The sequence below is a fragment of the Adiantum capillus-veneris genome, chromosome 3, assembly GCF_014529385.1.
Source record: "Adiantum capillus-veneris isolate H3 chromosome 3, ASM1452938v2, whole genome shotgun sequence".
NCBI lineage: Eukaryota > Viridiplantae > Streptophyta > Polypodiopsida > Polypodiales > Pteridaceae > Adiantum > Adiantum capillus-veneris.
In genome coordinates this window covers 180,294,042-180,300,737 of record NC_140933.1, presented here as the reverse complement: position 1 = coordinate 180,300,737, position 6,696 = coordinate 180,294,042, and positions in this window count along the sequence as shown.

The following is a 6,696-nucleotide window of genomic DNA, read 5'->3' as shown; positions in this document are numbered from 1 at the left end:
CAAACTGGGTAGGTTAGTGTCCCTAAGTGTCCTTGACCTTCTCCTAAAGTTTTGTAACATTTGGACTCCGTTTGAGTGCCGAAACGGGTTAATGACTAAGTCTGGTGACTTAGGACATAAGTAGATTGCTTGATCTAAGAGCAAGAGATTTGCATGTTTTAGAGTTAGAGTTATTCCGTGGGTTCACTTCTCAAGGTTTACACCCTCGAAGAGTCTCCGTTCCCCATTCAAATCGCTTCCTTGAGTATTGACATTATGTTAGTGCCAAAAAGCTATGCTATAGACATCCGTCGCGACGACCAGCCAACATTGGCACCATTGCCGGGGACTTGCTAAAATAACTTTTTATTCATCTCTATCTCTACCTCGATCTTTGTTTGGTTCTACCTTCTGAGCTAGTAGTGCTTAGTGCTTGAATCTAGTAACTCCATTATGCTATGCCTTACTAATACATATTTCCAAATTTGGGGCCATGACCTCTCTCTCTCTCTCTCTCTCTCTCTCTCTCTCTCTCTCTCTCTCTCTCTCACACACACACACACACACACACACATCATGTTCATTTGTTGTGAGTAGTCCTATTTGATTAGATTTCAAAACTTCTCTTGTGTATAACTTGAAGACTTCTCTATGTGTCAACACCTGAGTCATGTGGATGTGCACATGAGAGTTCTCTATTGGATTTGGGGTGGGTGTCTATAGAATTGTGTATGATCAAATTGGTCAAATTTAGTTATGTTACCTCCGTTTTAACAAAGTGGAGGGTAAGTATCTTCTTTGATGTGTTTATGTGTGTGTGTGTGTGTGTGTTTTTGTATCTTCTGGTACTACTACCTCAAATACATAAGTAGTACCTTGGATACATAAGTGTGCTATGTTTGATATTATATGTGTTTATGGATATATTTTCAATGCATCATTTGGTATTACTACCTTGGATACATAAGTGTGCTATGTTTGATATTATGTGTATGTAATAGGACTAGTCTTTGAAGTTCTTAAAGTCGAAAAGAATGTAGCAGGGCATATCTTTCGTTAGCACGATTTGAAAGATTTTTGAATAGTCTATTAAATAGAGCTTATACGAATGAGTTGAGATATTAAGAGAGAACATATATTCTTTTTTTTAAATAATACACTAAAGACGGATTTGATAAAGATTAATGAATAACAGATAGTCTGTCTATGAACAGTAAAATTGAGATTTGTATTAATATCAATGTTTTATATTTATGTGTTTTAGCTTAAAATGCATGGGTAGGATTAAAATAAGTTGTAAAAGTAGTGGAGACCCAAAAATAGCGCGTTTTTATGAGTCGCGACCTAAAAGTTGCTTTTTAACCAAACGAAACGACGTTTTTTGCAATTCTGTCCGCGATGCCTTATAGACCAGACCTATTCCCGTCGTTTTGAGTACCTGGATTGCTCTGTTCTGAGTTTGTTTGTAAAAGTTATGATGAAAACAAACAGAAGGCAGCAGCAGTGTAGTGTACACAGGACAGACAGACATACAACATCATACAGTTCTCCCTGCTATCAACCAAGAAGTGGATTGTTTCTTCATGGTAGAGTATGGCTATGAAAGTATATAATTATGTTTTTTTACTTTGATTATCATGTTGAATTGGTTGCACGAGTATGTTCTTTTGGCTATTTTGTAGGCGATGCAGAAATCAATGTGTGAAACAGGATCTATTGCAAAGTGTCATGATAGAAATCTAACTTTTACGGATCGCTTAGCGATCACGTTCTTATATTATTCTCGCAGGTATACTTGGTACAAAAATCGTGCAGGCTTTTCGAGGAAAAGAAGGATAAAAGCACGACGGGTGGTGCGTTTGGGGATCATTCACCGATCTCTTCTTCTGCGAGTGCGAGTGCGAGTGAGAGTGAGAGTGAGAGTGCGAGTGCGAGTGCGAGTGAGACGCTGCATGCAAGCGAACTGAAGCTCGGGGGTGGTCGGGAGGTTCGAGCTCCGTACAACGCAGTGCGCCCATATATTTTGCTCCTCTGTTGTATCAAAACTCTACAAAGATTCATCAATACAAAGATCTCTTTCTCTATCTTTTGCTATCGATCACTATTATTCGGTTCCCGTGACAATGTGTGTTTATGGATATATTGTCAATGTGTCTTTTTTTTTTTTTGCCATACTCGATCACAATTGTGAGTTGAGAGAATTTATATTAACCTGATAAGAATACAACATTCCTCAAGCACTACATGTGACTTGAGGGGGACTAGGGTGCCACCAAAGACTTGTACATAGAAGACCATATTTGTTACTCCTATCCTCTGGGGTGTTCTAAATAACCCAAAGCATGTATCCAACCTTCATCTTTGTCAACTACCCCTCTTCTTGCTCCTACCATGTGAATGAGCTCAGTGTCTTAGTAAAAACTTTGTAAATTATGCGTTTATGTGTGTATGCCTATATGTGGTTTGAATGCTTGTAGTATGCATGGTTATGTGTGCATGTGTGTGTGTATGTGTATGTGTGCACTTGTACAAGAACTTATAGCAAGGAGTTAAATGCCAGAGGTGGTCCTCAGTGTCTTCTACATGTGGGTCCTGACAGCTCCTCAATCGTAGCTACGAGAGGAAAGATATTGTAGTTTGAAGGTAGGATGCTTTGCAGATCATCGCCGGACTGGGCAGGTACATATGGATGGACAGAGCTGATGCTGATGGATAGACTTGAAGAGCTTGAGTTGTGGTGCATGCCAGTCTTTTAGATCCTCAATCAGAGCTTGGATGGGCAAGTTATGGGTCAAGGAAATTTTGCAAGGAGCAGTTCTAGTGTGATTTGATCCCCTTGATAAGCATGCTGACAGGGATCTTTTTCACCTCGTCAAGGTTGCATAAGGTTGAATGCAATGTGTGGAGTTGCTAGAAATTTACGGCTTATCGATCAGAGTCATGGGCATGTAGTTACGCCTTGTTCAAATTGGCAGGCAATCACGACGAAAAGAGATCGGATGGTTTTCCCCGTTTTTGGACGTGTTGTCCGAGGCAAAAATGACATAGGATGGTGGAGAAGTGCTATGATTTGGAGTAGGCAAAGTGGGAGGAAGCTGTAATTTTTTGGTTATGATAATATAATCTACTCACCATTTGTGAGTTTTGCAAAAAAAAAAAAGATACTTCAAGTTATGTAGTCGACGACTACAATAATATTTGGTTGCTACTGTGGTATGCACATTATGAGTCACTTTTGGCATGCTCGCCTATGCATTGCATCTCAAAGGCATGTTAATCTCCTCTATGCCTAAAAGGGTGCTGCTTTAACACAAATTACACTACTCTTTTGAAAGCCTCTCTCTCTTTCTCTCTCTCTCTCTCTCTCTCTCTCTCTCTCTCTCTCTCTCTATTTGTCCAGGTATATTTCCATGCATCCCATGTAGCTTGATATCTATGTAGACCTTGATGGCCAACATGAAGATGAAAACCATGCTAATCCACCTGGAAACAATAATCATCGTGGTGGCGCTGGGGTACCGCCAAAAGAAACGATGACGATATGGGAGAAGCGACAACCAAATCATTCTTAACGAAGGCTAAGCTTAAAGAGTTTGATGGCATAAGAAAGATATGCGAAGATTTAGAAGCGTGGATTGAAGAACTCAAAGATTTGGATTATACTTTCAATATTGAGAACACGACCACGAGACTTTCGAATGCTCGAGCAAGGTGACCGATAAGACAATACGTACCAAGATGGCTCAATTGGAGACTTTTGGCGATGCGTACGATAAAGGTAAGTCATCTACCCCTTCTTTGTGATGCTTTATGTCTTTGATACGTCCTTTGAAAGCTTCTATGAGATCGAATTTATGCGTAGAAGTTGAGATTAAAATTTGAATTTCTTAATTGATTTGGATAGTATTCATTGCTTCTTATCGTCTAAATTGATTGAGAAATTAAACTTGAAATTAAATCGAGAAGTTAAAAGACTTGTGGACTTAACTAGTGGTAATAATAGTTCCACGAAAGAGTTAGTAGAAAATTTGTTTTTTTTTTTTTTTGAAGAGTCGAAATCATAAAGATGATTTCTATAACATAAACATTGATATGCATGATGTTATCATTGGTATCAATTAGATCATTGAAAATCATGTTTTGATTGATTGTTAAGAAAGAAAAATATATCTTTAATCATTTGATGATGATAAGTCACACTCTTTGTGGAAAGAAAGAGATTCTAAATCTAGTTTTGGCAATGGAATTGATAAGGTGACTTAGATAAGAGTGTGAGACGTTGCTTGTGTTTGCTTGTGTGAGACGTTGCTTGTGTTTGCTAATGAGATTAAAGAGAATCTGGGATAAACATAAAGAGACAAATCGAGAATTTATAGAGGATCTCTTACATGAAGTTAAGGATGTGTTCCGGACGATCTTCCTGGTATACCTCCGCCTAGAGCGGTAGACCATGCCATAGATCTATATCCAACAGCGACACCTTATTCCAGATCTCCATACAGGTTCAATATTGATGAGCTTAAAGAGCTCAAGATACAACTTGATGATCTTTTGAAAAAGGGTTTCATTAAACCTAGTGTATCTCCTTGGGGTAGTCCTATGTTATTCCAAAAGAAAAAGGATGGTACATATAGATTATGCATCGACTATAGGGGATTAAACAAAAAGACCATTAAGAACAAATATCCTCTTCCTCACTTAGATGAACTGCTTAGTCATTTGAGTGGTGCCACAATATTTTCAAAGGTTGACCTTCGTTCTGGCTACCATCAAATCCGTATCAAGGCCGAGGACATTCCAAAGATTTCTTTTCGTACACGTTATGGACATTATGAATTTAGAGTTCTTGCTTTTGGTTTGACTAATGCACCAACAACTTTCATGTGCTTAATGAATATATATTTTTCACCCGTATCTTGAGGACTTCATTCTGGTATTCTTGGATAATATTTTTGTGTATTCTACGAATGAAGAAGATCATGCATTGTACTTAAAGAAAACATTTGAGGTTTTGCGTGAACATAAATTGTATGCCAAAGCAAGTAAGTATTCTTTTGCAAAGGATCAGATTGTGTATTTGGGAAGAGTGATTTCTAAAGAGGGGATTCACATTGATCTTGATAAAGTTAAGACTATGTTAGTAAGAGATGTAAGAAGCTTTATGGGTCTAGCACAATATGAGAGAGCACACATTAAAGATTTCTCTAAGATAGCAAGTCCTTTGACCGAATTGACCAAGAAAGACAAGGGTTTTGTGTGGACTTCTAGCTGTGAGACTGCTTTTGAGACCTTGAAGGCTAAAATAGCGGAAAATTTTTTTTAAAAGTTCCTGAGATGGGCAAACCATTTGTTGTGTCCTGTGACACTAGTGGTGAACAATTAGGTTGTGTTTTTGACACAAGAAGGAAGAGTGGTTGTATATGAGTTTAGGAAATTAAGACGACATGAATTAAACTATGCAACACATGATCTAGAATTGCTTGCTTGTTGTTCATGCATTGAAGCTTTGGCGTCATCTCTTGCTTGGTGTAAAATTTGAATTGCGTACTGATCATCAAAACTTGAAGTATATTTTCACTCAGCCATAGTTAAATAACAGACAAAGAAGATGGATTGAATTCCTGGCTGAGTATGACTTTGATTTGAAGTATTTGTGTGAAAAAGAAAATAAAGTTGCAGATACATTGAGTCGTACGCCCATGTGTAATTTGTTGACTGTTGTGCGATCCAATTTGATTGATGAGATACATGCTGAAGTTGAAAATGATTCCTTTTATATGCCTATTTTGAAATTCTTGCGTGAGAATATTGGTGAGATGTATGAAAACAGATATCACTTGTATAAGGGAAATCTGTATTGTTATGACTGCTTGTGTATTCCTGTAAATTCTTCTTTTAAGAGTCAAATTCTGCATGAGTGTCATAATTCACCTTTTTCTGGTCATCATGGATTGAGTAAGACATATGAAAAGATTAAAAGTTCATTCTTTTGGCCACGTATGAAATTGGATGTTAAGAATTATGTGCATGAATGCTTTCAATGTCAACAAGTTAAAATTGAACATAAGAGGATGCCTGGTGACCTTCAACCCTTAGACATTCCTTTACAGAAGTGGGAGTCTATATCCATGGACTTTATTATTAGACTTCCTACTACTCGTGGAGGGTATGACTCGATCTTTGTGGTGGTAGATAGACTCACAAAACAGGCTCACTTCTTTCCCGTGAAAGTAACTGATACTGCTTTGACCATTGCACGCTTGTTTATGAAAGAGATATTTCGTTTGCATGGCATGCCCAAGAGCATAGTGTCTGACAGAGATTCTAAGTTCACTTCTCATTTCTAGAGAGTGACTTTTGACTCTATAGGTACCCAGTTACGCATGTCTAATGCTTTCCATCCTCAAACCGATGCGGAAACGGAGAGAGTGAGTCGTATTTTAGAAGATATATTACGAATGTATGTCAATGAAAACCAATCTAATTGGAATGAATATTTGCCTTTGGTTAAATTTGCATACAACAGTTCATATCATTCATCTATTAGGATGACCCCGTTTGAAGCAATGTATGGCTATAACTGTCCCACACCTATAAATTTTCTTAGCTCAAGGAATAAGGTAGAACTGTCACGTGAGATGCTTGAGAAAATGGATAACGAGTTCGCCAAAATCAGGGGGAATATTAGAGAAGCCCAAAAGAGACATAAATTGTATT